General features: G+C 34.6%; 1 long non-coding RNA gene and 1 other non-coding gene across 2 annotated transcripts in view; both read right to left on the bottom strand.

The window, feature by feature from the left end:
- Positions 1 to 21,311, bottom strand: part of LOC149134391 (uncharacterized) — a 40,150-nt gene that overhangs the window by 10,921 nt on the left and 7,918 nt on the right. The window lies entirely within an intron of this gene.
- On the bottom strand, positions 14,651 to 14,947 carry LOC149134392 (signal recognition particle RNA). The gene has a single exon (XR_016242975.1).

The raw sequence follows: 21,311 nt of genomic DNA, 5'->3' as shown, positions 1-21,311 counted from the left end.
TTATCTTATTTTTGAATCTCAGCAACTTATTTTTACCTTGATGCTTTGTGTACATTTTGCATTTTTGTGTCTTGATATTTGTCTATATTTGCGAGTGCCAGTATATCGGGCTGTAGATGTAAGAGTGTGAAAGTATATGAATATGCCACTATTTGTATCAATATGAGTGTAATGAATGCATGAATTAGTTAATTCCTATGTAGATATAAACGCAGTGTTGGTGTATGAGTTATGCGAGTACAAATAAATTATAAATGAGTGCAAGTAAATTATAAGGTAAAGCATCAGCTCTGTATCTGAAAGTGAATGTACAGAGGCTTATGTGTGTATGTGCTTGTGTGCTTGCATGTATGTGTGTGTGTGTGTGTAGTTGTGATGGGGATTTTGTAGGAGGAGAACGTCTACTTTCTTGAAATCTATCAAATATGTCTTCTGCCTACACAGTAGAATATATCAGAAGAGAGAGAAAAACCTAGCGATATAGTCATTACCCTACATAGCCAATACATAAATAAAATAAAATAAAATAAAATCGTAAGAGACACTTTGCACAACAACAATATAGAAATAGAAATATGCAAATAAAAATCACAGAAAAATAAACATAAAATTACTCCCACTAATAATAATAATAATGATGACAATAATAATAACAACAACAACAACAATATATAAATAAAATATAAAGAATATATAAATATATAAAATCATGATAAGATATACTTAGAAAAAACAGCCTATGTTTGATTGATACTGTTTCAACAATAGAGTTGCTGCAACAACAACCACAACAACAACAGGTTAAATAAAAAAAATATATATATCAGAAATGGGGTTATTTCTATGTCAGAGTTTTGTAGGTTTCTCACTTTATTAGCCTTCACTTGTCAAATGGTGGCATAATTGAGATTCTATGGTAGATGCCATCTAATCCTGGTCAATGTAGACCCTAGAGACATCTCTTTTGGTCATATGTGTCTGCCATTTCTACATCATTGCCAAGATAAGTTCTTTTCACATTAAGAAAGTTGGAAATATATATTGTTTTAGGGTATGTCAATGTTATTGGAATATATGTATACAAACATACATTCATGCATATGTGTGTGTGTGTGTGCGCGTGAGTGAGTGTGTATGTGTACTCATGCACATATTTGTATATTTACACACATACACACACACTCATATATATACGTGTATGCATACACATACATATATATCTATATCTAACTGTCTATCTATCTACCTATCTCTCTCCCTCTGGATATATATATATATATAAATGTGCCCTTTTAAAGCCTAGCCAGGCTCATGGGCCCGGTTTCCCGGTTTCAATGGCGTATGTGTTTCCCGGCTGGACGGGACACCAGTCCATTGCAGCGTTACTCATTTTTGCCAGCTGAGTGTACTGGAGCAACATGAAATGAAGCGTTTTGCTCAAGAACACAACACGTCGCCCGGTCCAGGAATCGAAACCACAATCTTACGATCATTGTGCTGACACCCTAACCACTAAGTCATGCACCTCCACCATATATATATATATATATATATATATATATTTATATTTATATATATATATATATATATATATATTATCAATATTATTTAATTTAATGTCCTTGTTCCATGCTACTGAAGGCTGGTTGATTTGACAGGATCTGATGGGTCCAAGACCTCATTTGTCTCCTCTTTCTCTTCTGGCCTGGTTTCTATAGCTGGTTGCCCTTCCCAATGACAACCATTTGAAGCATATATCGGGTGTTTTTTTCATATCACTAGCACAAACAAGGTCACCTTGCAGCTTGCAATACTACAAAACCATAAGAGAGTTGGCTTCATGTGAGGAATTGATGAGTTAAAGTATGAGGGGGGTTCCAGAGCAGAACATGTTTCTTGTTGTAAAAGAGCTACACAGTTACTCTCTGTTTTAAAGAGAGGGTGAGGCTTATCAGCATGTAAATAGTTGTGACAAGAGGTCTGTGAGGGTCCCCAAATTATCAGATGAGTAAATGTGAGGAAGAAGATCTGGGGGTGTGAGAGTAGAGGTTGCAATTATGCACAAGAGAGTGAGAAAGAGCAATGGAGAATGGGTAGAGAAGTGAACATGATAAAGGAAGAACCATTTTCAAGGGGTAGGTGCAGTGTTTTGTGAATAAAGGGTGGGGATGACCAGTGATAAATGGGGGTGAAAAGCAGCAGAAAAGTAATGATGATATTGGATAGAACAAAGTTGAGAGAGAGAGAGAGATAAAGAGAAAGAAAGATTAGAAGTCGTTGGGTAGATTAACAAAGTGTATGGAGAGAGTGACAGGTGAGTTTATGGGGAGAGTAAGCGATATATAGAGGTGGAGAAGTCTCAGTAGGAAGACCAGTATAAAAGGTGGGCAATATGGAATGAATAAGGATGAATGATGTCAAGTTAAATGGTTCCAAGGAGTGATACATGCATACATATTTACATGTGTGTGTGAATGCATGTATGTATACATACACAGTGCTTTCCGAACTTAGTTTCATCGACTTCGGTTATTCTTGAGAACCACATATTGCCAGTCCTTCTGATCCTGCACCATCTCTCAATGAGGTTCAAGATCCTGAGGTCAGCCTTCAACATTTCATTCCAAGTCTTTCTGGGTTTCCCCTCATCTACAAATTCAATTCACATCAAGTGACCGGTTCTTCTTTATGCAGCCGTTCCTATCCACACACATGATATGGCCATACCAACACTGTTTCCTTTCATGTACATTCCCTCTAATTCCACTGTTGATTAATTTTTCTCTCAACATATTTTTATATTGTTTTTCCATGTACTCTTACACTGCACCTCCAATCCAGCATGTTTTCTTTGTTTCGTTCCAGTTTTCTAAAACCCTCTGCATTTAAGGTTCACGTCTCACTATCATCCAGTATTAGCGTTTAAATGCAAGAGTCTTGCAATTTTTCTAGCATTATGAAGAGAAAGATATTTTCGCCCCCATCACGTATCTGCTCCATAGCACAAAGTACGTTATTTTCCAGAAATAACCAATTATTATTTATGCATCTAGATCTATCTCTCTACAGTTACGTATCTTAATTACAATTCTTCTAAATCTGTTCCCAAATGTATGATCGTTTTGTTTCCATAACTTCCTTTTTCCTGTCGTCTTTTGTTTCTGTGTATGTATAGCTCTGTGTCAGAAGTCACTGGCTACTATTTTATGTTGCGTTGTGAATTCTTTGCCAAGAACGATGCTAGCTTTTATAATAAGCTTTCTGTTTCGTTTGTCAGTTGTACTTCTATACATTTCTGACTCAGTCCAAGTGTCAAAGAAATACAAGAATCACAATAATAGACATTGGACATGACACATGCCTATAGTGAGAGTGGTCAAAGCATACTTAAGGAAAGATGACCTGCAGTTATGGACATCAAAATGGTCTTGAAAGTCCTAATAGTTTCAGAGACATATGGCAACTGTACTTAGAAGGCGCTGAAACAAAGGGCATAAAATTAATGCTACAGGGCAAAAAGTCAAGTCGTTACATTCGTTGGAGTAAAACACACTTTAGAGTTGAATGTCTCAAAAGTACTTGGAAGATTAAGCAAAATCAGAGTTAAAAAAAAATCAACAGCAACAATTAAATGAACAATAAATCCAGTTTGCAGAGCACCATCGGCCAAAAACTCTGGGGACAACAAAAGAAATATCTTCAAACCCCAAATCACATTCCCCAGCAGTACCTACAAGTAGTACCATACATTCAGAATGTTGATGAAAAAAATAAACAAGTACTGACGAAAATTTCCAAATGATTAGTGAAAATACGAAGAAGCATGAAAAAATGTCATAAACTCAGAAAAAAAACAAGAAAGAGAGGGTGAGGAAGATCAATATCTTCGAAACGTTAAATGAAATCCTTTCTCTGGAAAATAATGAAGGTAATGAAATGAACAAATACTATTATTATTATTATTATTATCATTAGTAGTAGTAGTAGTAGTAGTAGTAGAAAGAGCGGCGAGCTGACAGATTGTTAGTATGCTGGACGAAATACTTAGCGGTATTTCGTCCATTGCTACGTTCTGAGCTCAAATTCCAATGAGGTCAACTTTGCCTTTCATCCTTTTGGGGGCGTCGATAAATTGAGTGCCAGTTGAATATTGGGATCGGTGTAATCGTCTCATCCCCCCTCCAATAAAGTTGCCCCTATGGCAAAATTTGAAACTATTATTATTAGTAGTATTAGTAACAAGGTAGCGAGCTGGCAGAGTTGTTAGCATGCCTGACAAAATGTTCAGCAGCATTTCGTCTGTCTTTATGTTCTGAGTTCAAGTTCCACCGAGGTCGATTTTTGCCATTTATCCTTTTGGGGTTGACAAATTAAGTACCAGCGAAACACCAGAGCTGATGTAATTGACTAATTCCCTTCCTCAAATTTCAGGCCCTGTGCCTATAGTAGAAAGGATTATTACTATTATTATTACCATTAACAGTGAGGTGATTCTTTTTTTTCAGAAAGCTTTCTGGCAAGTAAATCTAAATGGACTGATTGGATATCTTTAGTATTTTATCTGAACTAAATAATTTTAAATTTAGTTATTTCCAAAGTTTGTTAAATTTTTGTTTTCTTGTTAGCATTTTGAAATTGCATTTGAGGTTCTGTGCATGTATGTTTAAATGGATTCTTTGACTAATGCTTTTCTCTCTTGAGTGTTAATTATTTGTTAAAAATATTTTTTTATGCATTTATTATTAGGGATTTACTATTTATAATTTTAATGATTTCTTTGGTGTTATTTTCTTTAAAAATATTTCCATCTGGTTACGTTGCTATTTCAAAAAAATGTTCTCCATTTCTTATTATACACAGAAACAGATTATTAACAATGCTTCTAAACATGGTGAGACAAGTCCAAATCTAAGAAATCAAATTAAAAGAAATACCTTAAGAAAAGTAAAATAATGCATACCAATAATCATAGTTAAGTAATCACATTAATCAGCTTTGGGTCTGTAAGGTAGGACTAATGTTTTAATGGCTTCATATTCATTAGTCCCAAACTTCTATGTAACTATTTTGCATAATTTAATTATTTGGACTAATCTACATTGTTTTTATATAAAGACTTTTATCTCTGTGAGTGCAAAAGAAGTTTAAAATACAGAAGGTATGTAATACGTAATTGAGTAGTTACAACCAGTTCTAATGGAGCAAACCCACTGTATCAAAGTAGCTAAAGAAGCCATGTTGTATAATCAATTTATCTACTGTAAAACTACAGTGGAATGTAATATCTCTGTTGCTAACAAATACGTTCTTCTTCTGGGTTGTAAAAAACATACATATCAACCGTAATACAACAGGGCAATGATATTTTGGACATTGAATGCAAAAATGTTTAGAGTTGTATGCAAGGTAGAATTGTCCATTGAACTTGAAAAGTGACTAGGTACTAATGGCATTTACTAATTTCTGTGAATGAGGCAGGAAATGAAGTTTGCTGTTATGAAAATGTGATATGATTGCATAAGTGGTACCAGGTGGAAATGTATGATAAGTTAACAATGGATAGAATCCAGAGAGGAGAGGGAAAACAAGGAATTTATGATATTGGTTTTCCAGATAAGTTGAAATGTAACTGAGAAGTGGGACAATATGCTATTCTTCAGACCAAGCCATCTCATGCTAACATGGAAAAATTAATACTGAAACAATAAGGATGATGATGGTGATGTTTTTGCTATGATCAGGTTTAGTGGTGTGCAGTATAATACAGTCATGTCAGTTGTACTGTCTTGTGTGAATGATCAAACACTAATCATAAATAAATACTAAAAAACTGTATGCTACAGATATCTATTGAAAAAGGATTAAGTTGGTCAGCAATCACTGAATAGAACTTCCATGCTTTTATAATCTAATAACCTTAAGAATTGAAACCTAAGAATACATTGAAACTGAATTTCTCTTTGGAACAAAAGAGTATTTTGTATATCTTTATTTGGATCATGGCTTTTGGAAGGTATTGTATTAACTTTTAAAATTATTACTAATTTTTGAAACATGCTTTTATTTTATACATAAACAGAAACATTATGCTCAATACATACATACACACACAATGATTTAATATATTATGCATATAATTGTTGTTCAATTTGAGTTTCACTTTATTGTGGCTTCAATCTTAATGAGTCTTAACAACCATCATTTAATAACTATTTCAGAAAAATAAATCAACATCTTATAATTCTAAAGAATTAAATAGCATACAAATTTTAACTTCAGTAGAAAAAAGAAAAAAAGCAAAAGTGGATTTTTAATCATCTCATCTACGAATGTTACTAAATCTTGTCTAAAATCCAACTGACCTGAATATTGTTTTCAGAGTAACAAACTGTATTCTATTTGATGATATGTCTTCATTTATTTGATAAATCCATTCTTACTTCATTAAAGATCATATCTAGGAATATCAGGCAATTATTGGAAATGTAAAAACTATTTGTTTGTACAGAAAGATTTCAGTAAAAGAATTTTAAAATTAAATCTCATTAGCAGTAATATTAATAAGTCAATAAAATTCTATGCTTTGTCAATATTGCTACAGACCTGTTGTATAAACTGTTCGTGCACACATAATGACTGAGTGGTTAAACTACTGTTTTAACTGACTGCAAAATTAGCTGTTCAAAATCTTTTCCACTCAATCTTCTAGACCTCTAATGTTAGGTTAGCTAGTTTGCTCGTTGTGAGATCAGTGACTGTGAGTCACTTATTTTCTATATACTGTGAGCAGTCATGTCTAGCAGACAGGTATCCGTCACTGAGGAAGATCATAAAGAGATTGAAATCATACAGTCTGGTGGTCTCAGGTCTAAAATAGTAGGGAGTTCTCTCCCCACTTGCAATATATATCGAGTGCAGAGTGGTCTGAAGAACCAGCTGAGGGAAGATTCTTCCTGGGATTAAAATGGCAGTATCATCAGTCTCTAGGGAACACTAGTGTTTAGGCAACATTAAATATTACTTCTCAGTATAAATACTACTTTGATCTGTGATAGAGATTTTCCTAACTAGCTAGTTTGCTTATTTTGTATGTACCATCATATTAAGTGTAGGTTCTACCCTAGAAACTTACTCTATCTATATAGAAATCAAAAGAACAAAAGTGAGGGAAAATTATGTATGTGAAGAACTGAGTTCATAACTGTAAAACCAAACAAATAAGCTCTGACAACTACATGTCCAACCTTCTAAAATCAGTTATACTCACTTAACTAATAAGAATTCTCTTTTCTACTCTAGGCACAAGACCTGAAATTTTGGGGGAGGGAGCCAGTCGATTAAATCGATCCAGTACACAACTGGTACTTAATTTATCAACCCTAAAGGATGAAAGGCAAAGCCAACTTCAGCAGAATTTGAACTCAGAACCTAAAGACAGACGAATTACCACTAAACATTTCGCCCGGCGTGCTAACGTTTCTGCCAGCTCACCAAGTGGAATTTGGCGGTATTGAGGGAGGTTGCCAAAACTTCTATATCGGACATACGAGCCTCCCATTACGTAGAAGAGTAGCTGTCCATAAGGAACAAATAAACCTCCCTCAATACCGCCAAATTCCACTCAATGGCCACATAGACTCTTGCGCCAGAAACAAAAACCCTAAATTCATTATATTCCCTTTCTATCAATGTAAAGACAAAATCTCCACACAAGAAAGAATCAACAAGGAGATTCTTTTCATAGAGAAATTCCAACCATTTCTTAACACACACACCCCTCAGTGACCTTATTTCTCTATGAATAGACACAAACTTCCTGTTGAAAAAAAGAGTTCATAACTCCAACTAAAAACACTTGTCTCCCCTTACACACACTTCCTGTTTTGACACCACATTTCCTGCTTAACACAAACTTTTAACACTTTTTTTAAACCTAACAAAACTCTCAACTCTCATGCATCCTTATTTTTCCTACCAATTTATACATGAACTACTATTGAACTACAAAAGCTCAAAGACAATATAATGTATGGGTATATTTATTTTTTTATATATTATTGTTTTATATATTATTTTCTTCATTTTGTACTTCTTTGTAAAAAAACATTTTCATTCTCCTTCTTGATAATTTGCTTCTTCGCAATGAAAACCGGTTAGAAAAAATCTTTATTATTAAAATATGCTTCCAGTTCAGCATTCTGGCTTTTTTTCATTTTCTTATCTATATATATATATATATATATATATATATATATATATACAATGGACTTCTTTTCAGTATCCATCAAGTAAATCCACTCACAAGTCTTTGGTCAGCCTGAGGATATAGAAGAAGACACTTGACCAAGGTGCCAGACAGTGGGACTGAACCCAGAACCATGTGGTTGGGAAGCAAGGCTCTTACCACACAGCCACAGTTAATTGTATGACAACTTAGTTGTTGAAAAGTGTGTTGTAGAGAGTCAGCTACAGATCACAGCTAGTGGAGTCAAGTTATGGGATACAAATTGCCAAATCTTTTTTTAAAATACGTATCATCATGAAATATTGTCAGAGTCTGAGTACTCACATTCATAAAGTGTGTTAATGGTAACTGTGTGTTCGTCAGAAGTGGTAAGAATATAATGATGTATTTTATTGCTGTGGAAAGAGACTGAATTATTATGTCAAGGAAGCAATATAAGTTCTACATGAAGTTTCTAAATGAATACAAATGATGCTTGTATGTATAAACTTAGAGAGTGAAAGCTGCTCCCATCTCCATAAGTATCCATGTTGTTAGAAGTGACAGAAAGATCATTAATGTGCAGAAGCAAGAGTGCCATACACATGATCACCTGATCAAATGGCCAAAGATGATAAAATGTAAGATTGAGGAACATGTTGATTTACACTGCAATAGAGAAGTGTAACTGAAAACTGATGGTTTGATGAACGAGAAACGGGTGAAACTTCTTGAAGAATAACTTATCAAAGGAAGTGTTTTTGCTAGACTATGTCAAAAGCTTTGGTAGCATAAAAAACATTCTTCTTTCTGGTGCCAATGGTGAGTGATAGCAAAGCAGATTTATTTTAGATTTAGTTTTAGTTTTAGTAAAAGGCATCACTGTTAAGATGAGCTAAAATGTATTTAAGCGAAAACATTTTAATGTCAAATATAGCAAGGATTCAACATAATATTTCTTGGAGGACAAGTATTAGAAACGAAATATATGGGAAAAAATCAAAAAATTGGATAAAGAATTTTGTCATCCATTAACCCAAAATTATAGAAACAGAATTACTTTTAGATAGCATTTAAATCGTATTGTAGGCATTGCATGGCTGAATAACTAAGAAATATGCTTCACAGCTATGAGATACCAAATTTGATTCCACCCTGAGATATCTTGGGTAAAAGTGATTTTCTATAGTCTCTAGTTGACCCACATCTTGAGTGAATATGGATAGATAGAAACCATATAGAAGTTGTCAGGTGGATTGTACCTGTAATTTATAAATATAGTTTTGTCAAACACAGTGTAATGCTGATTCAGCTTAAGAACCATTAAGCTTGCACAAATCTGTAGAACGCTTAGATTTGTAGAATGCTTAGCCATTTACAAATTAGTTTTGAAGCAGTTAATTTTTTCAATCAATTTGGCTGCTTCCTCATAGTTGAAAAACAGCGACTCATCACATCTTATCAAAGAACTCTCTTGATAGAACAGAGAAGAATAAGGAAAGAGACATAGATTAAAATCAAGCATAGACAAGTAAAAATTGGAAAGAGGAGAGTACAGTCTATAATATAATATCAAATGTTAGTTGTTCTAGTCACTTAAATCACAAATGTGCATGAGGAAGTTTTTATGAGGTATATCAAGTTACTTCAATATAATAATTCTGTTCCATGTATAGACATAGATTAGACTGAACGTATCTCAGAATAGTTGCGATCACTTAATATTACAATCATGTAATATAAAAATTGATACAATAATTCCCCTGGAAGACTTGAACACTGTACCTTCCTCTACCCACAGTGTATGATTTAATAAATACATTTTAAGCTTAACTAAAATATATGCTGAATAGGTAACAGCATATCTAATTCTAAATCTCTTTCTGCAAATTTATATCTTCATCACTATTTCCTCTTATTGGCTTTCAATTTAATAAACATTGATAACAGACACATGTGCATGTGCATACCTACATATGTGTGAATTGTGTATGCCTATACAATTTCTGCAGACGCATATAGATGCACACATACACATTTACATACATGTATGCAGATGTGTATATTTGTATGAGTGTGTGTGTGTGTGTGTGTGTGTGTGTAGTGTAATAACATAGAAGCAATATATACGTATGCATGTGTGTGTGTGTAATAATAATGTTGCATATGTTTGTATGCATATATATATAAACATATATACATATCTATATGTATATATGTATATATATATATATGCATGTATGTATGTATGTATATACACATGTACATACACATGCATACATCACTACAAAACATTGATAATAATATGCTGCAATGAATTTTGGGCAAAATGTGGAAATTCTATTCCACAGAATCTGATATTAAACAATAGCATAATTAAATCGTTTAAAAATAAAACAATTTTGAGCATGATTAATGGAGTTGGTTAGACTGAAAGAAACTCTTAGTTCAGTTTCATTACACCAGGTTTCTGCCCCAAGGCAGATTTTGCAAGCTATCCAGTTAGTAGCTATTACAGTAAGGAGTTTAATTAAGCTGACTAAACCTTCAAACTTCGACTGCAATCAAACCAGAACAGTGTCTAATACCATGATTGTTCTATATTAATCAGTTTGAAAAGTTTATCGGCAATGTGCTTGAAGCATTTTGGTTAACTATTCAATGAAATGAAATAAGCTTTCATTGTCATCATAATCACCTTATTCATCATTATTATTATTATTATCATCATTATTGATGTTGTTGTTGTGGTTGTTTTAAGTGGGCGCTGTAAGGCAATGAACTGTGATTGCAACATTGTTCCAACAAATATTGAAACAATGTCAGTTCTTTAGTTATATTGATAATGTAGATGAAGACAAATCTCACAATCTCTTTTACATTTCCACATGCAAAGAATCTCAGGTTACAGACCCAAGGAAGAAACAATCGTCTCAAGTTCAATTTTCATATTTTTCTCTCAGGTAAAGACTATCTTGGGTACTGTATTGCTGGAATATCCAGCTTAGGAAGTTTTTACATATATTTTGTAACTAGCTGCAACAAAAACGCAACAAATAGTAGCAAGTGATGTAATCTCTGAACAAACTACTGTGAGTTTTACTTTTTTTTAGATGAGATAAAAATGTTACATCCACTATTAAGTCTGTATTTGTCACTTAATTACGATCCTAGTCATAACTATATTGCATATCATCTCCTAATTTAAGACATGGTGTATATGGTTCTTATCTGGAAAATTGTAAGAATTTCTAATTAAGAGGTAGATTGAATAAATGTTTGTGAACATTTTTGATAGTTCAACATGAACTAAACCAGACCTTTAAATTCACCTGTCCTAACTCCCATAGGTACAAACAAAAACTGTAATTGAATCAAAATGCTTGTGTCTTGTTTCTTTAAGTTGTGCTTACAAAACAAAACGTCTGTAACTGTCATCATTAAGAGAGAATAGTGGTGCATTAAAAGTGTTATATATGACTCCAAACTTCATGCTTTCTTATTAGAAATATGTATAAATTTAAAATTTAGCAGACTGCAAATTCATCAATTTCTGACTGAAATATCATAAATAACCAGTAATTGGCAGATTCTTTAGAGTACTGGATGAAATGGCTTTCATCCAGTACTCTAGCGAATCTAACAATTGTTGACTTACTGCATTTCTTTTGCAGCTTTACATTCTGAGTTCAGATCCCGTAGAGATACTTTCAGAGTAACAGTCAAGTACTAGAGTTGATGTAATTGGTTAGCCCCTTCCTGCCAAATTGCTAGACATATGTCTATTTTAAAACATAGGTTTAGAGCTGTGGATTGGCAGAACAGTTAGAGAATCAGAAAAAGCCCTTTACTTATGCCTATTTTGTATACATCACTCTGTAAAAAAACATACCATATTAACTCAATAATGCAATCACTGATTTATAAATTCGACTGGTGAGGAATTTCTTCTTTGGATTTCGACTTCAGATTAGCTGGAGTTCAATACCAATCACTAAATGTTTTGTTAGCCTGATGCATTTGTTTCTGCAGAGAACTTTACTGACATTTTGCCCACATTATCAATCCAGGGGATTCTTGGGATTGAACTTAGAATCAGAGGGTTAATAGCCTGCAGTTATGCCCATGGGTATATAGTATAATGGATAAGAGTGTGGGCTACTAACCTTCGGATTCTAAGTTCAATTTCAATCCCAGGCAGGGACTGGAAAAATAATATCAACAGAAAAATAACATCAGCAACATATTTTAGGAATGAAAACAGTATACCCCATTAGTCAAATAAAGGGCTGGGTTCGAAATTCCACCAGAACACCTGATGAAGGCAGGAGAGTACATCAGCTGGGGCATGATAACAACAAAAAGGATGAGGACACCTAACTGTCCAGTGTAAATAATGTAAGGCAAAGGTGTATTCTACCAATTACGAGCATAGAATTAGGAATAATAAACCTCGTTGTGTTCATTAGTATAATCCACTATTTAATATAAAAGTTGCCCTAATTGCAGTTACAGTTTTTGACCATCACAACCAGCAATTTTCTTTAGGGTGTAGGTCTTGTAAGATATTTCATAGATTACTGTTAAATTACCTTATTTATTAAGCACGCCAGGCGAATGCTTAGTGGTATTCCGTCTGTCTTTACATTCTGAGTTCAAATTCTGCCGAGGTCGATTTTGCTTTTCATCCTTTCGGTCGACAAATTAAGCACCATTTATATACTGGGGTCGATCTAGTCGCCTGCCCCCACGCCAAATTTCAGGCCATGTGGCTAGAGTAGAAAAGATTATTTTAGAGCCTTTTACGATAAATAGCTAAATAGCCGATGGAGGGTATTTGAGAGAAAAACCTTAAAATTCCTTTTGACATCGTATCTGAAGCACCAAAACGTCTCTGGTGTTATGCTTTTGCTTGAACGTTTCTTGTTTTAGGCAGCTATTTTTGTTCATGTCATTTTATCTCTTAATGGGTTCTTTTCTCGAAGTTCTTCATGGTATTCTTTTCTGGGATTCTCCATTCAAGTTATTTCGTCGTATTTACCTCTCTTAGTCGTCGCAGTTAATCAGTTCAACATCCATGACTTCTTTGAGTATTTGCTAGATTTCTCTTTGATAGGTAGACAACAACGAGGTTGTCATGACAAAAGCTTTTATTTTGTTTTCCTTTTTTTATTATCATACAAATCACTGATCTGCTAAGTTTAACAACTACGTTTGACGTTCTCCAGCTTCATGTAATTTGTTTTTTCCCCGGATCCTTTGTCCAGCTTTCAACATTTAGAGACCAGAGGCCGTTTTTTGCTTATGATTGGTAAAAATAAATGTATTAATACTACTGGTAAGAGTATTTATGAATGTGACTCATAGTTCCTAACGTTCCTTCATTATTTTTATTTTCGGAAGAAAGTCATTTTGCTTTCACTTCCACGCGGCAAGAATTAATAAGACAAGAAAAGTATTCCAGTTTCGTCTTGTCGATTTTATCTTTTTACAGTTCTACAAATTTTTGGCAACTACAAATATTTTATCTGTTTTACATCCGCGTGACGCTTTTCCTCGGCACCTTTTTCTATCATTCTCTCTCTTTTTTCTTTTTCTCATTCTTTACATGTGCCGTCTCATTCTATAATTTGTTGCTTCAAGACTTCAGTTTTGTTCGATGATGAATGTTGTTTAAATGTGAAGTGAGAACAGTTGTTGTAGTTACAGAAAATTTGTCGAAGCATAAAAGTATAGAAGATAAAAAAGACTACTAACAGGAATACTTTCCTTCTTGCCTAGCTGATTGCTGTTTCATGAAAATGAAAGTGGATGTCTTTTTTCTAGAAAATGAAATTATGAAGGAATCTAAGACACTTATTCACACTCATGAATATTCTCACATACAATCAAATTGTTCGCATTTTTTTTCACATCCCGAATGGAAAATGGTCTGCAACTCTTAAGTGCTGAAAGTTCACCTTAGGAACCGAGGTAAAACATCACACTGGATTCAAAATTGCAAGTGTTGCAGCAAATGGAACCTGGTGAGTGTTAGGCGTATGAGAGTAAATCTTGGCATATCAAAGATTAGAAGCATCATGAAAAATGAAGGCAAAATATAAGTTTCTTCTCTGTAACTCCACTATTTTCAGCAAAAGTGATTTGTTCAAAGAGTAAATATTTGGAAAACAACAATAGCACTAATTACTATAATCATAATAATTCTTTTCCCTATAGGCGCAAGGTCTGAAACATTGTGGAAGAGATCACACGATTACATCGACTCCAGCACTCAACTGGTACTTAGTTTATCGAATCTGAATGGATGAAAAGCAAAGTCGACCTGGATAGCATTTAAATTCAGAACATAAACCCGGAAGAAATGCCACTAAGACTTTTGTCCGGTGCTCTAGCAATTCTGCCTATTCGCTACCTTTGAGAGTTAGAAATTAGAATTCGTTTAGAAAGAACAGGTTGGCAGGCGACGACTATTGACAGGTGCTGTCCCACTATCTCTCAATACGGGGTGTTTTGTCTGCTGCGTTCCCACTCTAAGTCGGATTGAACCTCCTTAGACAACATGGTCCTGATGAGCTCCCTCGTCAGCACCATACTGATGCCGAGTCTAGCGTGGAAGCTGATTACCATAGAAGACTGATTGCTAGGATTCCCATTCTCAAATTGACCTACCAACCAAACCTCCGATTAACTGGATTACAGGAGCACGTTGCAATTCCTAGAATAATAATAATAATAATAATAATAATAATAATAATAATAATAATAATTCACAACAAGACCGGTTGGCTTTGTAGATTCAAACGTTCAAATAGTTATATCTATATATGGAGCTGCAAACACAGATATCTAGGCAGCCAAACAATATCCAAAGAATCTTAAGAGTATTCTTGATTATGGCATATAACTTTTCTGTAAAAAACTATTTTTCATTACTTTTATGGCCTGAGAAGTCAAAAAGGCTTCTGGGGTCAAGGCGAAGAAAAGACTGTTTCACACTGTTACTTCGTAATTATACTTTAAAAAGCCCCGAGCTGACAAGATGAAGCCAATGCATATTTATTATTGTGAAATACTGCGGCCAATGACGGAATATCAAAACTGCATCTATTTGTGATCTTAAAATCAATCGCGTAACATTCAATATAATGAGTTCCTTTTTCATTAATTCTTTATTTATACTTGTACATTATATAATCCTTAAGCTTAATGTCAGTAGCCATCCCGTAGTTTATTAAAAAATACAAAAATTCATGTATAGAGCTGTGCGCTTCACAGTTCCAGTGACACGGTGTTTGGCTATTGTGCGCATGCTCATATGTCCGAGATAGGAAGCTGCACACTAGGGAGGGAGAGCACTGTCGTTCACGCAGTGCCGACCCTGGTGTGCTGGTGAAAGGTCTTGTTTCTTTTTGACTCCGTGTTTGTTGTGCTTAAAAACATGTTTATATTCTTGAATGTAATAAAGTGTAGAATCAGATTATTATCCTGCTTCCAGCTACAATGTTGCCACCAGGTTTGAAAAATAGGGCAGATCCCCCCCCCTTATTTTGTGATTTAGGGGGGATTTTTGAAAAATAGGTGGAAATTCGCGGTGGTGTTCAGTGAACAAATTAAACACACTACTTAGCAATGGCTAAAACGCGAACCGATCAAGTTGATGTATAAAATTTTCTTTTTATATGTTCGTTTCCTTTTACACAATATTAAAACAACGGCTAAAAATTTTCTGAAGCAGCACCCCAACTAATTTTACCTACCAGCCGCCACTGGCGACTGCTGTAGTACCTCAGAGACTTCTGAACATATTTTGCTACTGCGAGTTACTTCATGAGAGAAGACTAAAATTACGCAATGTTTGGACTGTGCGACAGCAAGTTTCTATATTTTTCAGTCATTTGTGATCATTAACATCTTTACTTGTGTATATATCACTGTTAAATTTGCCTGCTAAAATTGTATCTCTATTTTTACTTTATCATAATGGTCCTGCTTAACGCTGTGTTTTTAAGAACGAATCTAGAATGCTAGCTGAGGTATTACTCTTCTACGATTGATCTAATTACTAACTCTTCACATCACTCTTCTCGCGTTTCCGTTAGAAACGATGACCCAATGGTACCGACTAATATCCTTCCCTCAAAATAACTATCATTATACCTAATCAGAAACAGTAATTATTATGGTTGTTTTGTTGTTATTGCCGTCATTGTTGTTGTAAATCGCCATAACAAGACATGTTAGGGCTCTTGCTTGGATTTACAATTTACGAAATTTTTATGACAATTCGATGTCTTTTTCTCCGTCATATTGTAGACCTGCAACATAAAATGATATTCCTGTAATTTTGTCCCTGTATTGGAGTGGGGACGGGAACAAAAATTATTTCTTTATAAATTTTTCTCGTACATATTAATCAAAATAGCCATGAGACATAGAAACAGTATTCTTTAAAAAAAAATGAAGCTGAAGACAACTAGAAAGAAAATAAACAGAAAAAAACGAAATCATACAAAAATATTTTACAGTAACATAACACATACGCACTCACTGACACACACACACACACACTTATAAATTAATAACATTTCAACGGACAATGGCACTGTCGTAAACAATGCAAGCAATAAGTTTAAAAACATCAACAATAACAGACATACATACATTTTGCAAAACTAAAATATAAAATTACTTTCATAGAAGCACAGTTTTTGGCAACATTACTTATCACAAGTAGATTTCTGGATATAGATCGAATCCAATCAGTGGCGGTGTGAGAGCAGTGTGTCACAAAAGAATTTATCATCTTACTTGAGAAATTTGCTTAAGAACAAGCAAAGAAGCAAATAACAAATTTACTCTTCAAAAAGCATTTAGTCTGCCTTCAAAATAGCAACCAAAGAAAGCCCTGTCCGTTGTAAAGTACTCTATTTATGTGAGATGAGTCTCGTAGTGTAGTTTTCTGCATGTAGTGTATATCAGAAATCTTGGGGGTTTGGTCGTGTATTCTGTTGCATATTTTAAACAATTGCTAAGAGGTTGTTTCCGATTGAACTATTACACTACAGCTCTCTGTACTTCCAGATTTATAGCATGGTGAATTCCTGCATTTCTTTTCTAGATCTATTATTGTCTACCGAGGGTGATTCATCAGTAGTTTGACACTTCCTTTCCATGTTATTTTTTTTAAATAAAATATATGGTTGATTACCAACATGGACTTGTGGTTTGGCTGTTGCACTAACGATCATGAGATCGTGGTTTCAATTCCTAGACCGAGTGGTGCTTTGTGTTCTTGAGAAAACACTTCATCTCACATTGCTCAGTGATCACTTCGACACCCGACGCGTGGTGCACCGTGAACCTATTCAGACAACCTCGATTTGATAGAAGGATTGCGCTAATGTACGACACATACATTTGTTCACTATAAACAAATCATTTGTGCAGGTCGTTCAACAAAAAACCGAATACTCATTCGTCGTCTTCTACGGGAGATTTCATCATTATTATTTGAAGTTGTAGTATTAGTATCATTGTTTTATTCTGTTACTTGTTTCGCTTGTACTAGAGCATCACCTTTTAGGGTCGGTGAATCAAATCGACCACAGTGCTTACTTTATGGTACTTATTACATTGGTTTCATTTGCATGAACAACAGCGAGTTATACTTATTTGCTACTCTATAGTGCATTTAGACTATCGCTGTCATAGACCACTGTCATAATAGGGACAATAGCTCCAGATCAAGACTCTTATAATCCAGCTCTCATGGGATATCTCACGGGGGATGTTGCAGTAGTAATATTTATTAGTAGCTGCATTTGGAGGAATGAGAGAATTAGTTGTGGCAATCATTTATTTTTAACCCTGTTTCTAAAGCTGAAACGATCTATTAGCAAATCTTGACAATTACTTTGATTGCTTAAATCTATTTTTGACTCAAATTTTGACACAATATCTTAATTTAACTAAAAGCAAAAAAAAAATAGTTATAAGGAGAGTGGACAAGCTCACTCTTAGAAGAGAGGAAAGTGGAGAATAAATGTAGAACAGACAGGAAGACAAGTGGGTGTTACAGTGTTGTAACCTGTCACAAGATTTGTCATAAAATATTTCCAAATTTTGCCAGATAACAGATTTACCCTTTGATATGCAAGCACATAAAACTATAAATTTCTTGTATGCCAGTAAATTACAAGTCGTTGAATTTCTTAGTTGGTGTTATGAAGGTGACGGCTGGAGAAAGTTATAGAAAATATGAAAAGAAGTATGAATTGTCGAGCTAGAAATAGAGATGCCCATTTTAGAGCTGGTATTGGTCTTATCTTTTTACATCAATAAAGACTGGGTTATCAGGTTTTCTTGTTTCCCATTCTTGACAATAATGTACATATTTTCATCACTAGTTCTTCCATTTACTTGTAGGTGGACAGTGTACGATTAAAACCAGTTTCTTTTTTATGTGTCAGTGACGAAAGAGCATTGCGGGTGATAGGTGCTGACCATCTTGACTGATAGAGTCGTTGTAAAAATAGTTATTGTAATCTTTGTCATTATCAACATAATGTTTCTTTTTATCCAGTTTAATCGTCTTTCTCATCACTGTCATCATAATTCGTCGCACACTTTAGCTTAGTATTAACTCACTCTACTCAGCAGTGATTGGTTTTCATCAGGCATTGTTAGATTTATGTAGACATGATGTGATGTACCTGTCAAGTAGCAAAGCTGTAACGCTAATCCTTCACTGCCAAACTAACCAAGCCTAATCCCTCACCACTTAGATGTCTTATACTTTTACACTGTTCTGACGTATCACAGAGAGGGAAACAGATTACATAGAATGAAAAAGAAATTACATACGAAGAAATACATTTTAGCAATACCTCACATATTAAAGAAATATATGTTCAAGTCACTCTGCAAAATATTATGCCCAATTGACGCTATATTTATATTTACTGCAAGATCTAAAAGGAGTACTCTTTGTTACTGAGACGAGCGCGTGCATGTGTGTGTAAAATTAAATATTGGTTTCAAATTTCGACGTAAAGCCAACAATTTCGGAGGAGGGGTAAGTCGATTATATCGATCCCAATGTTCAAATGATACCTATTTTATCGATGAAAGGTGATGTCGAACATAGAACGCAACGCCTTTTGTCTCCTTATATATAATTAAATATTAGAAAGTTTAGCTGAGAGAAATAAAAGAATACAAAATTTTCCTTCTATTTTTGCCACGTATTAGAAAAAGTGGGAGGTCTTTTGACAAGCTGTTTCATAGCTGGCTGCCTGCACCTCAGAAAAAATGCACTCAGTTTTTTCTCCAATGAATAGTAGAGAATATTCAGCTTCTATATAAATCAGTCATTAATTAGGCTATCACCATAGTGAATAGCTGCAAAAGTATATGCATGTGTGTGCATGTTGGTATCAGCAAAATGGTGGAAAAGTCTTTAATACCATGAAAGTATGTTATAATATATTTAGACATTTTGGCGGTGCTTTATTTTGGAGCTCTTATAAGTGGGTATATAAATGATGCATTCTTCCAAATTGCTGGCTTCTATAAAGAGGACTGTTGTGCCGAAGACATCTTTATTGAATGTTAGGTTCGAGATTCTCCTACTGACGCTCTTTACAAGTTTTTAGACACTATAGACGGATCAAAGGAGGCTCTGTTGATGTGCACACCCTTTCGTTTGGTTTGTAGTCTAAATCAGAAGACAGAGGCAGGACACTCACGTGTGGGTTACGGTGAGTGCCCAGTGAACGGTCAAGTCAACACCGAAACCGAAGTCTACGAAGCAGAAGTAGTGTTGTGTCCACTAATGCCAATGGAATGGCACATAGACAAATGTGACGGGGCGATGAACTTTAAGGCCAGGCTAAGTAATCACAAATCCCCTTTTAGAATCTATATAGTAATTAAAAAATAAAGCAGTGCATGTTTCCAACGTATTATGGATGACTCTGTGAGTAAATACAAGCTGCGAGATACGTTCACATTCATTGACAATCTAACTATATGTAGGAAAGATCAAAATGACCACGATAAGAACTTAGAAAAATTTGAAATAGCAGCAAAAAGTGAGGGTCTCACCATGAATGAAGAAAAATGCGTTTACTCGACAATTCATGACTCTCTTGTATACCGTATCTCGCACAATACCCTCAGTCTTGACTCAGAATGGCTTGTTCCACTCCTCATTTTTCTTACACCAACCGACCAGGAATCCTTAAAACGAATAGTCGCTATGTTTTCTTATGCTAAGTGTGTCTCCAAATTTTCTGACAAAATATATCCTCTCAATAACGTATCGAAATTTCTTCTAAGCAGCCAACAAGTAAAATCATTTGAGTCATTGAAGATAGAACTAGCTAATGCTGCCATTTAAATAGTAGACGAGAATATTCCATTTACTGTTGAGACGGATGCGTCGGATTTTGCTATATCTGCAACACTAAATCAAGATGGAAGACCAGTCGCATTCCATTCTCGCATGTTACAAGGTAGCGAACAGTACCACTCCTCTGTTGAAAAGGAAGCCCATGTAATTATCGAATCAATTCATCATTGGAGAAACTTTCTTCTAGGTAGACATTTCACATTAATTACTTATTAACGTTCTATTACATTCATGTATAATTATAAAGAGACGAGCAAAATTAAAAATGATAAAATTATGAGATGGCGCATTGCGTCATCTCCATACTCATATGATATTCACTATCACCCAGGATCCAGCAACATCACTCCAGATGCATTCACTAAGGTACACTGTTTAGCAATCAGTTCACATTCACTTTGTGTGTTACATGCAGCACTGTACCATTCTGGTGTAATACGCCTTCACTATTTCGTCCGCAGTAGAAATCTTCCATGCTCGTTGGAGAACTTGAAACAAATTTATAGGAATTGCTCTATATGTCAAGAAATGAAGCCAAAATATTATAAACCAAATTTAGTTAACTTAATTAAGGCCACGCAGCCATTCAAGCGAATTTCAATCGATTTTAAAGGCCCGATTCCTTCCATGAAGCATCCTTATGTTCTAACAATCGTTGGCGAATACTCTCGG

Source organism: Octopus bimaculoides, chromosome 8 (genome assembly GCF_046866305.1).
Source record: "Octopus bimaculoides isolate indiv1 chromosome 8, ASM4686630v1, whole genome shotgun sequence".
Taxonomy (NCBI): Eukaryota; Metazoa; Mollusca; class Cephalopoda; order Octopoda; family Octopodidae; genus Octopus; species Octopus bimaculoides.
Note: the sequence above shows the minus strand (reverse complement) of the source record. Positions and strands in the feature narration are given on the sequence as shown.